This window comes from Oncorhynchus keta, chromosome 14 (genome assembly GCF_023373465.1).
Source record: "Oncorhynchus keta strain PuntledgeMale-10-30-2019 chromosome 14, Oket_V2, whole genome shotgun sequence".
Taxonomy (NCBI): domain Eukaryota; kingdom Metazoa; phylum Chordata; class Actinopteri; order Salmoniformes; family Salmonidae; genus Oncorhynchus; species Oncorhynchus keta.
In genome coordinates, this window is record NC_068434.1 from 902,462 (window position 1) to 921,203 (window position 18,742).

The following is an 18,742-nucleotide window of genomic DNA, read 5'->3' on the forward strand; positions in this document are numbered from 1 at the left end:
TCTAGTGGTATTAGCATGCTGTTGCTATTAGTATGCTAGTGGTATTAGCATGCTGTTACTATTAGCATGTTGATGGTATCAGCTGTTGGTATTATCATGATGTTGCTTGTTATTAGCATGCTGCTGGTATTAGCATGCTGTTGGTATTAGCATACTGTTGGTATTAACATGCTGGTGGTGAGTTCCCAGCCCTCCACATTGGCCCCTGCTGTCCCGAGCAGCTCTCTTACTGGTGTAAGTGTTGATGGGTTACTGGGGTAACTGGTGATGTGCCTCCATGGTTATTTAGTGAGTAAAACACAGGGAGCTCACTTCATTTAGGGCCTGGTGGGGAAAACCCAAAAGAAACTAAAGGAAAACCTAAAAGAACAGGAAACACACAACAAAGCTGCTCTGGCAGTGTGCAAATCTCCCTTTCCAGTTCCCCCGCTCTCTTTATTTCTTTCAATTCTCATCTCTCTCTCTCTCTTTCTTATTCGATTTTTAGAGACCCCCTCCTTCTTTCTTACTCTCCCTATATATCACTCTCATTCTCTCTCTCTCTCTCTTTCTTATTCGATTTTTAGAGACCTCCTCCTTCTTTCTTACTCTCCCTATATATCACTCTCATTCTCTCTCTCTCTCTCTTTCTTATTCGATTTTTAGAGACCCCCTCCTTCTTTCTTACTCTCCCTATATATCACTCTCATTCTCTCTTTCTCTCTCTTTCTTTGCTCTCTTTTCTCTCTTCAATCCCTCTTTCTCTTTCTGTTCCGCTTGGCCTCTGCTCTTGCTCTCTCCTTTCCTCTCTTCTTTTCTCCTCTCCTCACTTCTCCTCACGTTACCTCCCCCTGAAGTTGCTACATGTTGTTGTCTGGATCAGACTGGTCTTGGTTGTGGTCCATGTCAAAAGTTCATTGCAGATGTGCATGCTTTTATTCATCCCAAAGTCTACAGGACAGTGTCTTGATGCAGTCTGCAGTGTGGGACAGTGTCTTGATGCAGTCTGTAGTGTGGGTGTTATTCTGTCAGGTGTTATTTGGGTCATTGTTGGTGGTGTAGAATGAGTATTTATTTAACCTTTATTTAACCAGGATCAATTCAAAAGCATCCTGGCCAAGATAGGCAGCACCTAGTCATTACAAACATGACAGACAAACAACATGAAAAACTACAAGTAATCTAGTAAAAACCATAGAATTCACAAGCAAACAAAAACAGCCATTTAAAAACATTGACAGTTCAGGGAACCAGTCTCAAGTTCATTCATCAGTGATTTAAAAATACCAATCGGGACAAAAAGTATTTTGTAAGGCATTCCAAGACGATGGCGCAGAGTACATAAAAGCCCTTTTACCAAATTCAGTTTGGACATTTGGAACAGTTAGCAGGATAAAGTCCAGCGAACGAAGAGAGTACCCACCACATCTCTGAGCAATAAAAATGCCCAAATAAAAAGGTAGTAACCCCAAAATGGCTTTGTAAATTAAAGTATACCAGTGACTGAGCCTACGAGTGACTAGAGAAGGCCAGCCAACCCTGGTATACCAAGTGCAGTGGTGAGTAAGGGTTTTGCAGTTTAAAATACATCTCAAAGTGCCATGGTAAAGGGTGTCAATTGATCTCAAACACTGAGCGGAAGCATTCATATATAAAATATCCCCATAGTCTAGTAAAGGCATACATTTAGCTGATACTAGCCTCCTTCTGGCTTCAAAAGAAAAACAGGCCTTATTCCTAACAGGCCTTCCAATTTCAGCTTCATTTTTTTGGTAAGTTGTTGAATATGCAATTTAAAAGAGAGGCCGTCATCTATAAACATTCCAAGATATTTATATGAGGTTACAACCTCAATCTCATTGCCCTGTCAGGTAGTTTTGTCAGTATTGTGGATAAGCTTCATTTGACACAAGGCATGTTGAACAGTATAAAAAGCCATTTGCAAGTTCTGGAAAGCTTTTGTAAGAGATAAGGCACAACAGTAAATAACAGTATCATCAGCATAAAAATGAAGTTGCGCATCTTGGACATTTTTGTCTAAATCATTTATATAAATAGTGAATAAGAGAGGACCAAGTACAGAGCCTTGGGGCACACCATTAAAGACAGACAATTTAACAGACATAAGCCCATCAAATTAAGTGCACTGAGTTCTATCAGACAGATAGTTAGCAAACCATGCAACTGCATGCTCCAAAAGACCTACACTCAACAATCTCTGCCTTATTATAGCATGATCAACTGTATCAAAAGCCTTAGAGAGGTCAATAAACAGGGAGACACAGTGCTGGTTTTTGTCAAGGGCTTCAGTGATATAATTTAAAACCTCCATGGCTGCTGTAATTGTGCTATGCTTCTTCCTGAAGCCCGATTGGTACATTGTTAATATAGAGTTAGTAAATAAAAACTATTTTAGCTGTTCACTTACAAGGGGTTCAAAATCAAATCAAATCTAATTTTATTTATATAGCCCTTTGTACATCAGCTGATATCTCAAAGTGCTGTACAGAAACCCAGCCTAAAACCCCAAAACCCCAAACAGCAAGCAATGCAGGATCAAGTATTTTCACCAGGGTGACAGCTCTGAGATTCACCTATAATTATTTAAAAGAGTTGGAGTCCCCCTTTTAAAAGTGGCAGGACAAATAATGATTTCCAGATCTTTGGAATGGGTCCTTCTGTAGCTCAGTTGGTAGAGCATGGCGCTTGTAACGCCAGGGTAGTGGGTTCGATCCCCGGGACCACTCATACGTAGAATGTATGCACACATGACTGTAAGTCGCTTTGGATAAAAGCGTCTGCTAAATGGCATATATTATTATTATTATTATTATTATGGAATGTCATTACATTCCAGGGTTAGATTGAACAGATATGTAAGTGGTTCAGCTATGAAATCAGCTGCCAGATTTAAAAAGCAGGGATCCAAAAGATTAGGACCTGCAGGCTTTCTACCCGCCTGTCCAACATCACTACTCTGGACGGCTCTGACTTAGAATACGTGGACAACTACAAATACTTAGGTGTCTGGTTAGACTGTAAACTCTCCTTCCAGACCCATATCAAACATCTCCAATCCAAAGTTAAATCTAGAATTGGCTTCCTATTTCGCAACAAAGCATCCTTCACTTATGCTGCCAAACATACCCTTGTAAAACTGACCATCCTACCAATCCTCGACTTTGGCGATGTCATTTACAAAATAGCCTCCAATACCCTACTCAACAAATTGGATGCAGTCTATCACAGTGCAATCCGTTTTGTCACCAAAGCCCCATATACTACCCACCACTGCGACCTGTACGCTCTCGTTGGCTGGCCCTCGCTTCATACTCGTCGCCAAACCCACTGGCTCCATGTCATCTACAAGACCCTGCTAGGTAAAGTCCCCCCTTATCTCAGCTCACTGGTCACCATAGCATCTCCCACCTGTAGCACACGCTCCAGCAGGTATATCTCTCTCATCACCCCCAAAACCAATTCTTTCTTTGGCCGCCTCTCGTTTCAGTTCTCTGCTGCCAATGACTGGAACGAACTACAAAAATCTCTGAAACTGGAAACACTTATCTCCCTCACTAGCTTTAAGCACCAACTGTCAGAGCAGCTCACAGATTACTGCACCTGTACATAGCCCACCTATAATTTAGCCCAAACAACTACCTCTTTCCCTACTGTATTTTATTTATTTATTTATTTTGCTCCTTTGCACCCCATTATTTGTATTTCTACTTTGCACATTCTTCCATTGCAAAACTACCAGTCCAGTGTTTTACTTGCTATATTGTATTTACTTTGACACCATGGCCTTTTTTTCCTTTACCTCCCTTCTCACCTCATTTGCTCACATTGTATATAGACTTGTTTATACTGTATTATTGACTGTATGTTTATTTTACTCCATGTGTAACTCTGTGTCGTTGTATCTGTCGAACTGCTTTGCTTTATCTTGGCCAGGTCGCAATTGTAAATGAGAACTTGTTCTCAACTTGCCTACCTGGTTAAATAAAGGTGAAATAAAATAAATAAATAAAATCTAAGGAGTTCAGGGCTTTATGTACCACCTGCACTGAGAATGGCAAAAAGCTAAAAGTTTGACCAGCTCTCACTGGTTCATCCACACAGGGTTGTACAGAGACCGAGGACACTGGTTCATCCACACAGGGTTGTACAGAGACCGAGGACACTGAATCAAACAGCCTACCAGATGATACAACGTGCTCATTGAAACAATTCAGCATTTCAGAGAGCACTTTGTAACTTGGTCCTCTCTTCTACTGTATCTGTAGGTGCTCAGGAGTAATCCAGCTTGAATAAAAAAGACCAACAAAGCAATGAATCAGGTCTCTATCCACACTCGAGGGTTGTCAGCGAGTGAATTTGAATAAAACACAAGGCATTGTGATTGATCTGGAGAATGCGTGTTATTGTGTTGTGTGGTGGTGTAGTGATGTGGTGTGGAGGGGTGTTGTGGTGGAGAAAATGTGCTGTTGTGTTCTGTGGCTGACGGGTATTGCCTTTTGTTTTCGAGTCTCTGACTGACTGACTGGTGTCTCATGGATGAGGTCTAATAGCACTGAATATGTCTCTAGGACGAGGTCTAACAGTACTGAACATGTCTTTAGGATGAGGTCTAACAGTACTGAATATGTCTCATGGACGAGGTCTAACAGTACTGAATATGTCTCATGGATGGGGTCTAACAGTACTGAATATGTCTCTAGGACGAGGTCTAACAGTACTGAATATGTCTCATGGATGGGGTCTAACAGTACTGAATATGTCTCTAGGATGAGGTCTAACAGTACTGAATATGTCTCATGGATGGGGTCTAACAGTACTGAATATGTCTCTAGGACGAGGTCTAACAGTACTGAATATGTCTCATGGATGAGGTCTAACAGTACTGAATATGTCTCTAGGACGAGGTCTAACGGTACTGAATCTGTCTCTAGAACGAGGTCTAACAGTACTGAATATGTCTCTTGGATGAGGTCTAACAGTACTGAATATGTCTCTTGGACAAGGTCTAATAGAAAATCAAATCAAATGTTAATGGTCACATACACATGGTTAGCAGTTAATGTTAATGCGAGTGTAGCAAAATGCTTGTGCTTCTAGTTCCGACAGTGCAGTAATATCTAAGTAATCTGACAATTCCCCAACAACTACCTTATACACACCAGTGTATAGTAATGAATAAGTATATTTACATATAAATATATGGTAGAGCTATGGCCGAACGGCATAGGCAAGATGCAGTAGATGGTATAGAGAACAGTATATACATATGAGAAGAGTAATGTAGGCCATGTAAACATTATATAAGTGGCATTGTTTAAAGTGACTAGTGATAAATTTATTACAACTTTTGTATTATTAAAGTGGCTGGAGATTTGAGTCAGTATTTTGGCAGCAGCCACTCAATGTTAGTGATGGCTGTATAACAGTCTGGTGGCCTTGAGATGAAAGCTGTTTTTCAGTCTCTCGGTCCCACCTTTGATGCACCTGTACTGACCTCGCCTTCTGGATGATAGCTGGATGAACAGGCAGTGGCTCGTGGTGTAGGTGTCCTGGAGGGCAGGTAGTTTGCCTCCAGTGATACATTGTGAAGACTAGAGGTCGACCGATTAATCGGAATGGCCGATTAATTAGGGCCGATTTCCAGTTTTCATAACAATCGGAAATCTGTATTTTTGGTCCACGATCATCTCCTTTGTTTTGTTGACGTAGAGTGTCACCACACTCTGAGGGCCCTCACCTCCTTCCTGTAGGCCGTCTCGTCGTTGTTGGTAATCAAGCTTAACACTATAGTGTCATCTGCAAACTTGATGATTGAGTTGGTGGTGTGCATGGCCACGCAGTAATGGGTGAACAGGGAGTACAGGAAAGGGCTGAGAATGCTCCCTTGTGGGGCCCCAGTGTTGAGGATGAGTGGGTGGAGATGTTGTTTCCTACCCTCACCACCTGGGGGTGTCCCGTCAGAAAGTCCAGGACCCAGTTGCACAGGGTGGGGTTAAGACCCATGGTCTCGAGCTTAATGACGAGTTTGGAGGGTACTAGGGTGTTCAATGCTGAGCTATGGTCAATGAACAGCATTCTTAAATAGGTATTCCTCTTGTCCAGAAGGGTTAGGGCAGTGTTCAGCGTGATTGCGATTGCGCCGTCTGTGGACCTATTGGGGCGGTAAGCAAATTGGAGTGGGTCTAGGGTTTCAGGTAGGGTGGAGGTGATATAGTGTCTCAAACCACTCCATGATGATGGAAGTGAGTGCTACGGGGTGATAGTCGTTTAGCTTAGTTACCTTAGCTTTCTTGGGAACAGGAACAATGGTTACCCTCTTGAAGCATGTGGGAACAGCAGACTGGGATAAGGGTTGATTGAATATGTCCGTAAACAGATCAGCCAGCTGGTCTGCGCATGCTCTGAGGACGTGGCTGGGGATGCCGTCTGGGCCTACAGCCTTGCGAGGGTTTTCACGTTTAAATGTTTTACTCATGTCGGCTGCAGTGAAGGAGAGTCCACAGGTTTTTGCTAGCGGGCCATGTCAAAGGCACTGTATTGACCTCAAAGTGTCAAAGAAGTTGTTTAGTTTGTCTGGGAGCAGGACATCGGTGTCTGTTATGGGGCTGGTTTGCTTTTTGTTGTCCGTGATTGACTGTAGACCCTGCCACATACCTCTCGTGTCTGAGCCGTTGAATTGCGACTCTACTTTGTCTCTATACTGACGGTTAGCTTGTTTGATTGCCTTGCGGAAGGAATAGCTACACTGTTTGTATTCAGTCATGTTTCCGGTCTCCTTGCCCTGATTAAAAGCAGTGGTTCGCGCTTTCAGTTTTACGCAAATGCTGCCATCAATCCACGGTTTCTGTTTGGGGAAGGTTTTAATGGTCGACGTGGGTACAACATCATCGATGCACTTGCTAATAAACTGGCTCACCGAATCAGCTTATACATCAATGTTGTTGTTCGATGCTACCCAGAACATATTATTATATTTTATATTATTATTATTTATTATTATTATTATATTATTATTATTATTATTTAACATATCCCAGTTTTCTTGATCGAAGCAATCTTGAAGCGTGGAATCAGATTGGTCGGACCAGCATTGAACAGACCTGACGGGCATTTCCCATTTTAGTTTCTGTCTATAGAACAGGGCTCCGGGCAGCCGAGCGGAAATGGAGGAAAACTCGCCTCCCTGCGGACCTGGCATCCTTTCGCTCCCTCCTCTCTACATTTTCCTCTTCTGTCTCTGCTGCTAAAGCCACTTTCTACCACTCTAAATTCCAAGCTTCTGCCTCTAACCCTAGGAAGCTCTTTGCCACCTTCTCCTCCCTCCTGAATCCTCCTCCCCCTCCCCCCCTCCTCCCTCTCTGCAGATGACTTCGTCAACCATTTTGAAAAGAAGGTCGACGACATCCGATCCTCGTTTGCTAAGTCAAACGACACCGCTGGTTCTGCTCACACTGCCCTACCCTGTGCTCTGACCTCTTTCTCCCCTCTCTCTCCAGATGAAATCTCGCGTCTTGTGACGGCCGGCCGCCCAACAACCTGCCCGCTTGACCCTATCCCCTCCTTTCTTCTCCAGACCATTTCCGGAGACCTTCTCCCTTACCTCACCTCGCTCATCAACTCATCCCTGACCGCTGGCTACGTCCCTTCCGTCTTCAAGAGAGCGAGAGTTGCACCCCTTCTGAAAAAACCTACACTCGATCCCTCCGATGTCAACAACTACAGACCAGTATCCCTTATTTCTTTTCTCTCCAAAACTCTTGAACGTGCCGTCCTTGGCCAGCTCTCCCGCTATCTCTCTCAGAATGACCTTCTTGATCCAAATCAGTCAGGTTTCAAGACGAGTCATTCAACTGAGACTGCTCTTCTCTGTATCACGGAGGCGCTCCGCACCGCTAAAGCTAACTCTCTCTCCTCTGCTCTCATCCTTCTAGACCTATCGGCTGCCTTCGATACTGTGAACCATCAGATCCTCCTCTCCACCCTCTCCGAGTTGGGCATCTCCGGCGCGGCCCACGCTTGGATTGCGTCCTACCTGACAGGTCGCTCCTACCAGGTGGCGTGGCGAGAATCTGTCTCCTCACCACGCGCTCTCACCACTGGTGTCCCCCAGGGCTCTGTTCTAGGCCCTCTCCTATTCTCGCTATACACCAAGTCACTTGGCTCTGTCATAACCTCACATGGTCTCTCCTATCATTGCTATGCAGATGACACACAATTAATCTTCTCCTTTCCCCTTCTGATGACCAGGTGGCGAATCGCATCTCTGCATGTCTGGCAGACATATCAGTGTGGATGACGGATCACCACCTCAAGCTGAACCTCGGCAAGACGGAGCTGCTCTTCCTCCCGGGGAAGGACTGCCCGTTCCATGATCTCGCCATCACGGTTGACAACTCCACTGTGTCCTCCTCCCAGAGCGCTAAGAACCTTGGCGTGATCCTGGACAACACCCTGTCGTTCTCAACTAACATCAAGGCCGTGGCCCGTTCCTGTAGGTTCATGCTCTACAACATCCGCAGAGTACGACCCTGCCTCACACAGGAAGCGGCGCAGGTCCTAATCCAGGCACTTGTCATCTCCCGTCTGGACTACTGCAACTCGCTGTTGGCTGGGCTCCCTGCCTGTGCCATTAAACCCCTACAACTCATCCAGAACGCCGCAGCCCGTCTGGTGTTCAACCTTCCCAAGTTCTCTCACGTCACCCTGCTCCTCCACTCTCTCCACTGGCTTTCAGTTGAAGCTCGCATCCGCTACAAGACCATGGTGCTTGCCTACGGAGCTGTGAGGGGAACGGCACCTCAGTACCTCCAGGCTCTGATCAGGCCCTACACCCAAACAAGGGCACTGCGTTCATCCACCTCTGGCCTGCTCGCCTCCCTACCACTGAGGAAGTACAGTTCCCGCTCAGCCCAGTCAAAACTGTTCGCTGCTCTGGCCCCCCAATGGTGGAACAAACTCCCTCACGACGCCAGGACAGCGGAGTCAATCACCACCTTCCGGAGACACCTGAAACCCCACCTCTTTAAGGAATACCTAGGATAGGATAAGTAATCCTTCTCACCCCCCCCCTTTTAAGATTTAGATGCACTATTGTAAAGTGACTGTTCCACTGGATGTCATAAGGTGAATGCACCAATTTGTAAGTCGCTCTGGATAAGAGCGTCTGCTAAATGACTTAAATGTAAATGTAAATGTAGTCTGGGAGCAACAAAATGGAGTCGTGGTCAGATTTGCCGAAAGGAGGGCGGGGGAGGGCTTTGTATGCATCGCGGAAGTTAGAGTAACAATGAACACTTTACCAGCCCGGGCCGCGCATTTGATATGCTGATAAAATGTAGGGAGCCTTGTTTTCAGATTAGCCTTGTTAAAATCCCCAGCTACAATAAATGCAGCCTCGGGATATGTGGTTTCCAATTTATACTGAACACGTCTGACATGGATCTCATTTAGAGGTTATGTTTACAGACACTAGTCTGGTTAAAAGCTGTGACCTCTTCCTTAGACGTTACCAACAGGTTTTCCCTTCACATAAGTAAAAGGGAGGTAGGACCAGTAACCGAATGGTTGCTGGTTCAAATCCCAGAGCTGACTAAATTGTGCCCTTGAGCAATGCACTTAACCCTATTTACACCTGTAAGTTGATCTGGTTAAGACCGTCTGCTAAATGACTAAAATGTAAAATGGATAGGTATGGTTACAGTACAGCATAACCTTAAAGGGATAGTTTTCGATTTTGGCACTTGCAGTCAGACCTCCAGAGGTTGTTAACATGGTCAGACTGCTCACATTCCTTATAGAATAGTTATACCTCTCCAGAGTGAGATGAACTCGTGGATACCATATTTATGTCTCTGCGTCCAGTATGAAGGAAGTTAGAGGTAGTTTCACGAGTCAATGCTAACTAGTCTACAGAAACATCCAGTCATTGCGCTAATGCTAGTTAGCATAGCAACTTCCTTCAAATGGCAAGCAGAGACATAAAAGGTTCCTCTGACTCTGGGGAAGTAGATATTACCAGAATCCAGAACTATGCCTTTAAGGAATGTGAGAAGCCTGACCGTGTTAATACCCTAACCTCTGGAGATCTGATTGCAAGTGGAGACAAACATTGAAATGTCACTGCTAACTGTTATTTCTTCACGGCCAAAATATTTGGTTTGACAGCTGGACGCCAACTTCTATGTCTGGACTAGACAGCACCTTCTGAGCATGTACATCCTGATAACTTTGAAGCCATGTCCTGGATAACCTGCATTTAGGAAGGGTTGGTATTTATTTACATGCTCCCTTGGTGGAAAGGTGACCAAATCTCCAACCTGGTAGAATGCAAGTTTGCCAATCCAAACACTGGAATTTCATGCCTGGTGTGCCAATGCAAATGCCCTTGTGTGCCAGGCTTGGTACCCGTGCCCAACATTGCTGATGCCAGCCATAACCCACCTTCTAACCCTAACCCATTGTTAACCCGAACCCATTGTTAATCCTAACCCATTGTTAACCCTAACCCATTGTTAACCCGAACCCATTGTTAATCCTAACCCATTGTTAACCCTAACCCATTGTTAACCCTAACCCATTGTTAACACGAACCCATTGTTAATCCTAACTCATTGTTAACCCTAACCTATTGTTAACCCTAACCCATTGTTAATCCTAACCCATTGTTAACCCTAACCCATTGTTAACCCTAACCCATTGTTAATCTTAACCCACTGTTAACCCTAACCCATTGTCTTTCTCTTCCATCCAGGTCACCACACCGTCTACATCGGAGTGCAGATGCCCAAGAGCTACCGGCGTCGGAGACGCCGGAGAGGAAGCCACAAGGACAGGAAGGATCATCTGACGGAGAACGCCTCTGACAGGTCCGACACAGAAAACAACGATGAGGCCAGCAACAGCATCCTCAAACCGCTCAGTAAGTGCTGCTAAAATACACGTCAGTACAGATTACCGGCTTCGGCCATCTCCCTGGCAGCAGAGATTACCGGCCGAAACGTCTCTCATGGCAGCAGAGCTGCTTTTCAGAACAACTAACACTCCCTGGCCCTAAAAAAGGCTTGAGGTGTCCCTGACCCCCAAATCTGCTGACAGCCAATCATTGCTGACCCCCAAATCTGCTGACCCTCAAATCTGATGTCAGCCAATCATTGCTCACTACACTGTCAGTCAATAACTGCTCACTACACTGTCAGCCAATAACTGCTCACTCCACTCGGTCAGTCAATTACTGCTCACTCCACTCAGTCTGCCAATCACTGCTCACTTAACTCAATGAGAAGGATTGGCTGAGTGAGCCAATCTGTGAGATAGCCTGGTAGGGGGACGAATGTGTTTGGACAGACTAGAGTGAGAGTTAGTGTTGGTCTATAGACTAGAGAGGGTTATGGTTAGTCTACAGACTAGAGAGGTTTAGGGATGGTCTATGGACTAGAGAGAGTGTTAGAAATAGTCTACAGACTAGTGAGAGGGTTAGGATTAGTCTACAGATGAGAGAGAGGGTTAGGATTAGTCTACAGACTAGTGAGAGGGTTAGGATTAGTCTACATATTAGATAGAGGGTAAGGATTAGTCTACAGACTATAGAGAGGGTTAGGGTTGGTTTACAGATTAGGGTTAGGGTTGGTCTACATACTAGAGAGGGTTATGGTTGGTCTACAGACTAGAGAGGGTTAAGGTTAGTCTATAGACAAGAGAGAGTTGGTCTACAGACCAGAGAGGGTTAGGGTTGGTCTACAGGCTAGAGAGAAATGTAGGGTTGGTCTACAGACTACAGAGGGTTTGGGTTGGTCTATAAACTATAGAGAGGTTTAGGATTAGTCTACATATTAGAGAGGGTTGTGGAGAGATAGAGAGAGGGGGGAGAGATAAGGAGTGAAATTGACACAGGGGTTGGAGGACAGGGAAAATGAACGTATATGTTAGACATTTGCTATGTGTTGGTTAATGTGGTGCCTTTGTTATGTGTTGATTCATGTGGTGCCTTTGCTATGTGTTGATTAATGTGGTGCCTTTGCTATGTGTTGATTAATGTGGTGCCTTTGCTATGTGTTGATTAATGTGGGACCTTTGTTATGTGTTGATTAATGAGGTGCCTTTGCTATGTGTTGATTAATGTGGTGCCTTTGCTATGTGTTGATTAATGTGGTGCCTTTGCTATGTGTTGATTAATGTGGTGCCTTTGCTATGTGTTGATTAATGTGGGACCTTTGCTATGTGTTGATTAATGTGGTGCCTTTTACATTTCAGTCATTTAGCAGATGCTCTCATGACAAACAGTAGTAAGGGCATACATTTTTGTACTATTTCGCACCTTTACCATGTGTTGGTTAAAATGGGACCCTTTACCATGTGTTGGTTAAAATGGGACCCTTTGCCATGTGTTGGTTAAAATGGGACCCTTTGCCATGTGTTGGTTAAAATGGGACCCTTTGCCATGTGTTGGTTAAAATAGAACCTTTGCCATGTGTGGGTTAAAATGGAACCCTTTGCCATGTGTTGGTTAAAATGGAACCCTTTGCCATGTGTGGGTTAAAATGGAACCTTTGCCATGTGTGGGTTAAAATGGAACCCTTTGCCATGTGTGGGTTAAAATGGAACCTTTGCCATGTGTGGGTTAAAATAGAACCTTTGCCATGTGTGGGTTAAAATGGGTTTGATACGGGTGTAGAGTTTGATACGGGTGTAGAGTTTGATACGGGTGTAGAGTTTGATACGGGTGTGGAGTTTGATACGGGTGTAGAGTTTGATACAGGTGTAGAGTTTGATACAGGTGTAGAGTTTGATACAGCTGTAGAGTTTGATACAGCTGTAGAGTTTGATACAGCTGTAGAGTTTGATACAGGTGTAGAGTTTGATACAGGTGTAGAGTTTGATACAGGTGTAGAGTTTGATACAGCTGTAGAGTTTGATACAGGTGTAGAGTTTGATACAGGTGTAGAGTTTGATACAGGTGTAGAGTTTGATACAGGTGTAGAGTTTGATACGGGTGTAGAGTTTGATACAGGTGTAGAGTTTTATACAGGTGTAGAGTTTGATACAGGTGTAGAGTTTGATACAGGTGTAGAGTTTTATACAGGTGTAGAGTTTGATACAGGTGTAGAGTTTGATACAGGTGTAGAGTTTGATACAGGTGTAGAGTTTGATACGGGTGTAGAGTTTGATACAGGTGTAGAGTTTGATACAGGTGTAGAGTTTGATACGGGTGTAGAGTTTGATACGGGTGTAGAGTTTGATACGGGTGTAGAGTTTGATACAGGTGTAGAGTTTGATACAGGTGTAGAGTTTGATACAGGTGTAGAGTTTGATACAGGTGTAGAGTTTGATACAGGTGTAGAGTTTGATACAGGTGTAGAGTTTGATACAGGTGTAGAGTTTGATACAGGTGTAGAGTTTGATACGGGTGTAGAGTTTGATACGGGTGTAGAGTTTGATACAGCTGTAGAGTTTGATACAGGTGTAGAGTTTGATACAGGTGTAGAGTTTGATACAGGTGTAGAGTTTGATACAGGTGTAGAGTTTGATACAGGTGTAGAGTTTGATACAGGTGTAGAGTTTGATACGGGTGTAGAGTTTGATACGGGTGTAGAGTTTGATACAGCTGTAGAGTTTGATACAGGTGTAGAGTTTGATACAGGTGTAGAGTTTGATACAGGTGTAGAGTTTGATACAGCTGTAGAGTTTGATACAGCTGTAGAGTTTGATACAGGTGTAGAGTTTGATACAGCTGTAGAGTTTGATACAGGTGTAGAGTTTGATACAGGTGTGGAGAGTTTGATACAGCTGTAGAGTTTGATACAGGTGTAGAGTTTGATACAGCTGTAGAGTTTGATACAGGTGTAGAGTTTGATACAGGTGTGGAGAGTTTGATACAGCTGTAGAGTTTGATACGGGTGTAGAGTTTGATACAGCTGTGGAGAGTTTGATACAGGTGTAGAGTTTGATACAGGTGTAGAGTCTAATACAGCTGTAGAGATTAATACAGGTGTAGAGTTTAAACAAGCTGTAGAGTTTAACACAGCTGTAGAATTTGATACAGGTGTAGAGTTTAACACAGCTGTAGAGTTTGATACAGGTGTAGAGTTTGATACAGGTGTAGAGTTTGATACAGGTGTAGAGTTTGATACAGCTGTAGAGTTTGATACAGGTGTAGAGTTTGATACAGGTGTAGAGTTGCATACAGGTGTAGAGTTTGATACAGGTGTATAGTTTGATACAGGTGTAGAGTTTGATACGGGTGTAGAGTTTGATACAGGTGTAGAGTTTTATACAGGTGTAGAGTTTGATACAGGTGTAGAGTTTGATACAGGTGTAGAGTTTAACACAGCTGTAGAGTTTGATACAGGTGTAGAGTTTGATACAGGTGTAGAGTTTGATACAGGTGTAGAGTTTGATACAGCTGTAGAATTTGATACAGGTGTAGAGTTTGATACGGGTGTAGAATTTGATACAGTTGTAGAGTTTTATACAGCTGCAGAGTTTGATACAGGTGTAGAGTTTGATACGGGTGTAGAGTTTGATACGGGTGTGGAGTTTGATACGGGTGTAGAGTTTGATACAGGTGTAGAGTTTGATACAGGTGTAGAGTTTGATACAGGTGTAGAGTTTGATACAGCTGTAGAGTTTGATACAGCTGTAGAGTTTGATACAGGTGTAGAGTTTGATACAGCTGTAGAGTTTGATACGGGTGTAGAGTTTGATACAGCTGTAGAGTTTGATACAGGTGTAGAGTTTGATACAGGTGTAGAGTTTGATACAGGTGTAGAGTTTGATACAGCTGTAGAGTTTGATACGGGTGTAGAGTTTGATACAGGTGTAGAGTTTGATACAGGTGTAGAGTTTTATACAGGTGTAGAGTTTGATACGGGTGTAGAGTTTGATACAGGTGTAGAGTTTTATACAGGTGTAGAGTTTGATACAGGTGTAGAGTTTGATACAGGTGTAGAGTTTTATACAGGTGTAGAGTTTGATACGGGTGTAGAGTTTGATACAGGTGTAGAGTTTGATACGGCTGTAGAGTTTGATACGGGTGTAGAGTTTGATACAGGTGTAGAGTTTGATACAGGTGTAGAGTTTGATACGGGTGTAGAGTTTGATACGGGTGTAGAGTTTGATACAGGTGTAGAGTTTGATACAGGTGTAGAGTTTGATACAGGTGTAGAGTTTGATACAGGTGTAGAGTTTGATACAGGTGTAGAGTTTGATACAGGTGTAGAGTTTGATACAGGTGTAGAGTTTGATACAGGTGTAGAGTTTGATACGGGTGTAGAGTTTGATACGGGTGTAGAGTTTGATACAGCTGTAGAGTTTGATACAGGTGTAGAGTTTGATACAGGTGTAGAGTTTGATACAGGTGTAGAGTTTGATACAGGTGTAGAGTTTGATACAGGTGTAGAGTTTGATACAGGTGTAGAGTTTGATACGGGTGTAGAGTTTGATACGGGTGTAGAGTTTGATACAGCTGTAGAGTTTGATACAGGTGTAGAGTTTGATACAGGTGTAGAGTTTGATACAGGTGTAGAGTTTGATACAGCTGTAGAGTTTGATACAGCTGTAGAGTTTGATACAGGTGTAGAGTTTGATACAGCTGTAGAGTTTGATACAGGTGTAGAGTTTGATACAGGTGTGGAGAGTTTGATACAGCTGTAGAGTTTGATACAGGTGTAGAGTTTGATACAGCTGTAGAGTTTGATACAGGTGTAGAGTTTGATACAGGTGTGGAGAGTTTGATACAGCTGTAGAGTTTGATACGGGTGTAGAGTTTGATACAGCTGTGGAGAGTTTGATACAGGTGTAGAGTTTGATACAGGTGTAGAGTCTAATACAGCTGTAGAGATTAATACAGGTGTAGAGTTTAAACAAGCTGTAGAGTTTAACACAGCTGTAGAATTTGATACAGGTGTAGAGTTTAACACAGCTGTAGAGTTTGATACAGGTGTAGAGTTTGATACAGGTGTAGAGTTTGATACAGGTGTAGAGTTTGATACAGCTGTAGAGTTTGATACAGGTGTAGAGTTTGATACAGGTGTAGAGTTGCATACAGGTGTAGAGTTTGATACAGGTGTATAGTTTGATACAGGTGTAGAGTTTGATACGGGTGTAGAGTTTGATACAGGTGTAGAGTTTTATACAGGTGTAGCGTTTGATACAGGTGTAGAGTTTGATACAGGTGGAGAGTTTGATACAGGTGTAGAGTTTGATACAGGTGTATAGTTTAATACAGCTGTAGAGTTTGATACACGTGTAGAGTTGCATACAGGTGTAGAGTTTGATACAGGTGTAGAGTTTAACACAGCTGTAGAGTTTGATACAGGTGTAGAGTTTGATACAGGTGAAGAGTTTGATACAGGTGTAGAGTTTGATACAGCTGTAGAGTTTGATACAGGTGTAGAGTTTGATACAGGTGAAGAGTTTGATACAGGTGTAGAGTTTGATACAGCTGTAGAGTTTGATACGGGTGTAGAGTTTGATACAGGTGAAGAGTTTGATACAGGTGTAGCGTTTGATACAGGTGTAGAGTTTGATACAGGTGGAGAGTTTGATACAGGTGTAGAGTTTGATACAGGTGTATAGTTTAATACAGCTGTAGAGTTTGATACACGTGTAGAGTTGCATACAGGTGTAGAGTTTGATACAGGTGTAGAGTTTGATACGGGTGTAGAGATTGATACGGGTGTCGAGTTTGATACGGGTGTCGAGTTTGATACGGGTGTAGAGTTTGATACGGGTGTAGAGTTTGATACAGGTGTAGAGTTTGATACAGGTGTAGAGTTGCATACAGGTGTAGAGTTTGATACAGGTGTAGAGTTTGATACAGGTGTAGAGTTTGATACGGGTGTAGAGTTTGATACAGGTGTAGAGTTTGATACAGGTGTAGAGTTTGATACGGGTGTAGAGTTTGATACGGGTGTAGAGTTTGATACAGGTGTAGAGTTTGATACAGGTGTAGAGTTTGATACAGGTGTAGAGTTTTATACAGGTGTAGAGTTTGATACAGGTGTAGAGTTTAACACAGCTGTAGAGTTTGATACAGGTGTAGATTTTCATACAGGTGTAGAGTTTGATACAGGTGTAGAGTTTGATACGGGTGTAGAGTTTGATACAGGTGTAGAGTTTGATACAGGTGTAGAGTTTGATACAGGTGTAGAGTTTGATACGGGTGTAGAGTTTGATACGGGTGTAGAGTTTGATACAGGTGTAGAGTTTGATACAGGTGTAGAGTTTGATACAGGTGTAGAGTTTGATACAGGTGTAGAGTTTGATACAGGTGTAGAGTTTAACACAGCTGTAGAGTTTGATACAGGTGTAGATTTTCATACAGGTGTAGGGATTTGTACTGGTGTAGAGTTTGATACAGGTGTAGAGTTTGATACAGCTGTAGAGTTTAATAAAGGTGTAGATTTTGATACAGGTGTAGAGATTTGTACTGGTGTAGAGTTTGGATTTGTTTGAGAAGCTATAATGGAATGTTCTCCATCACTGTGGTTGTTATTTAAGTGTACTATGAACTATATTATTAACCGGGTGGATCGAGCCCTGAAAGCTAATTGGCTGAAAGCAGTGGTTTATTAGACCGTCTACCACGTGTATGACAAAACATGTATTTTTGGTGGTATCATGTTGTTGTTAAATTAAACCAGTTCGTAAAAACAATAAGGCACCTCGGGGGGTTGTGCTATATGGCCGATATACCACTTCTAAGGTGCTGTACGCTGTCTCTGCATGTTGCGTCGGGCCTAAGAACATCCCTTAGATAAGAGCGTCTGCTAAATGACTTAAATGTAAATGTAAATAGCATATTAGCCATATACCACACCTCCTCGGGCTTTATTGATTAAATATACTCACAAAACAATACAATACTGGCTATGAACATATTTGGTTTGACATAGTCATAGTGGGGCAAGCTGTTCATGCCAAGCTATGTATGTGGGGTTAAAGGCCACATCTGACATCTGTCCCTAGCGCTGAGGAAAAAAACAAACATATTCTCTGAAACATTTTGTTGTTGCATAGAGATGCCTGTCTTGAAAAGATTCTCAGCATCTCTTAACCTCTGCCTGAAAAAAACACCTCCCCATCTGTCCTGGGGGTTAGGGCCCATCTCCCCTGCCTAAAAACCAACAGAGGACAGACCAGCCTCCTGCTATGGTTAGGGCTGGGGTTATGGTTAAGGTAAGCAGAGACCAGGGTCTGATCCCAGCTGCTTTGTGAACCACAGACATGCAATATCCTGTGTCTTCAATCTTGATTCACAGTAGGCTATTAAGTTGTACCCAAATATAACCTAGTAAAACACAACACTTTGATGCAGATATGATTTGCATGTAATTAATAAAACTTAAGCAGTAAATAGTGTTGTGAGTAAGATCTCATTTGATAGTTATCCCTTTAATATGTAGGCCAGTGATGTCATTGTTAATCTGCCTCAAATATATTATTTTGATTTAACCTTTATTTAACTCGGCAAGTCAGTTAAGAACCGATTCTTATTTACAATGACGGCCTTGGAACAGTGGGTTAACTGCCTTGTTCAGGGGAAGAATGACAGATTTTTACCTGAGCTCAGGGAATCGATCTAGCAAATTTTCAGATACTGGCCCAATGCTCTAACCACTAGGCTACCTGCCGCCCCATTATATAAATCAATATAAACCCCAATATAAACACTAATGTTTCATTAATTAGAGCTGTCCGTGTATTTACATGCCAATCATGGTGTTTATTAGTATTAACATGTCGA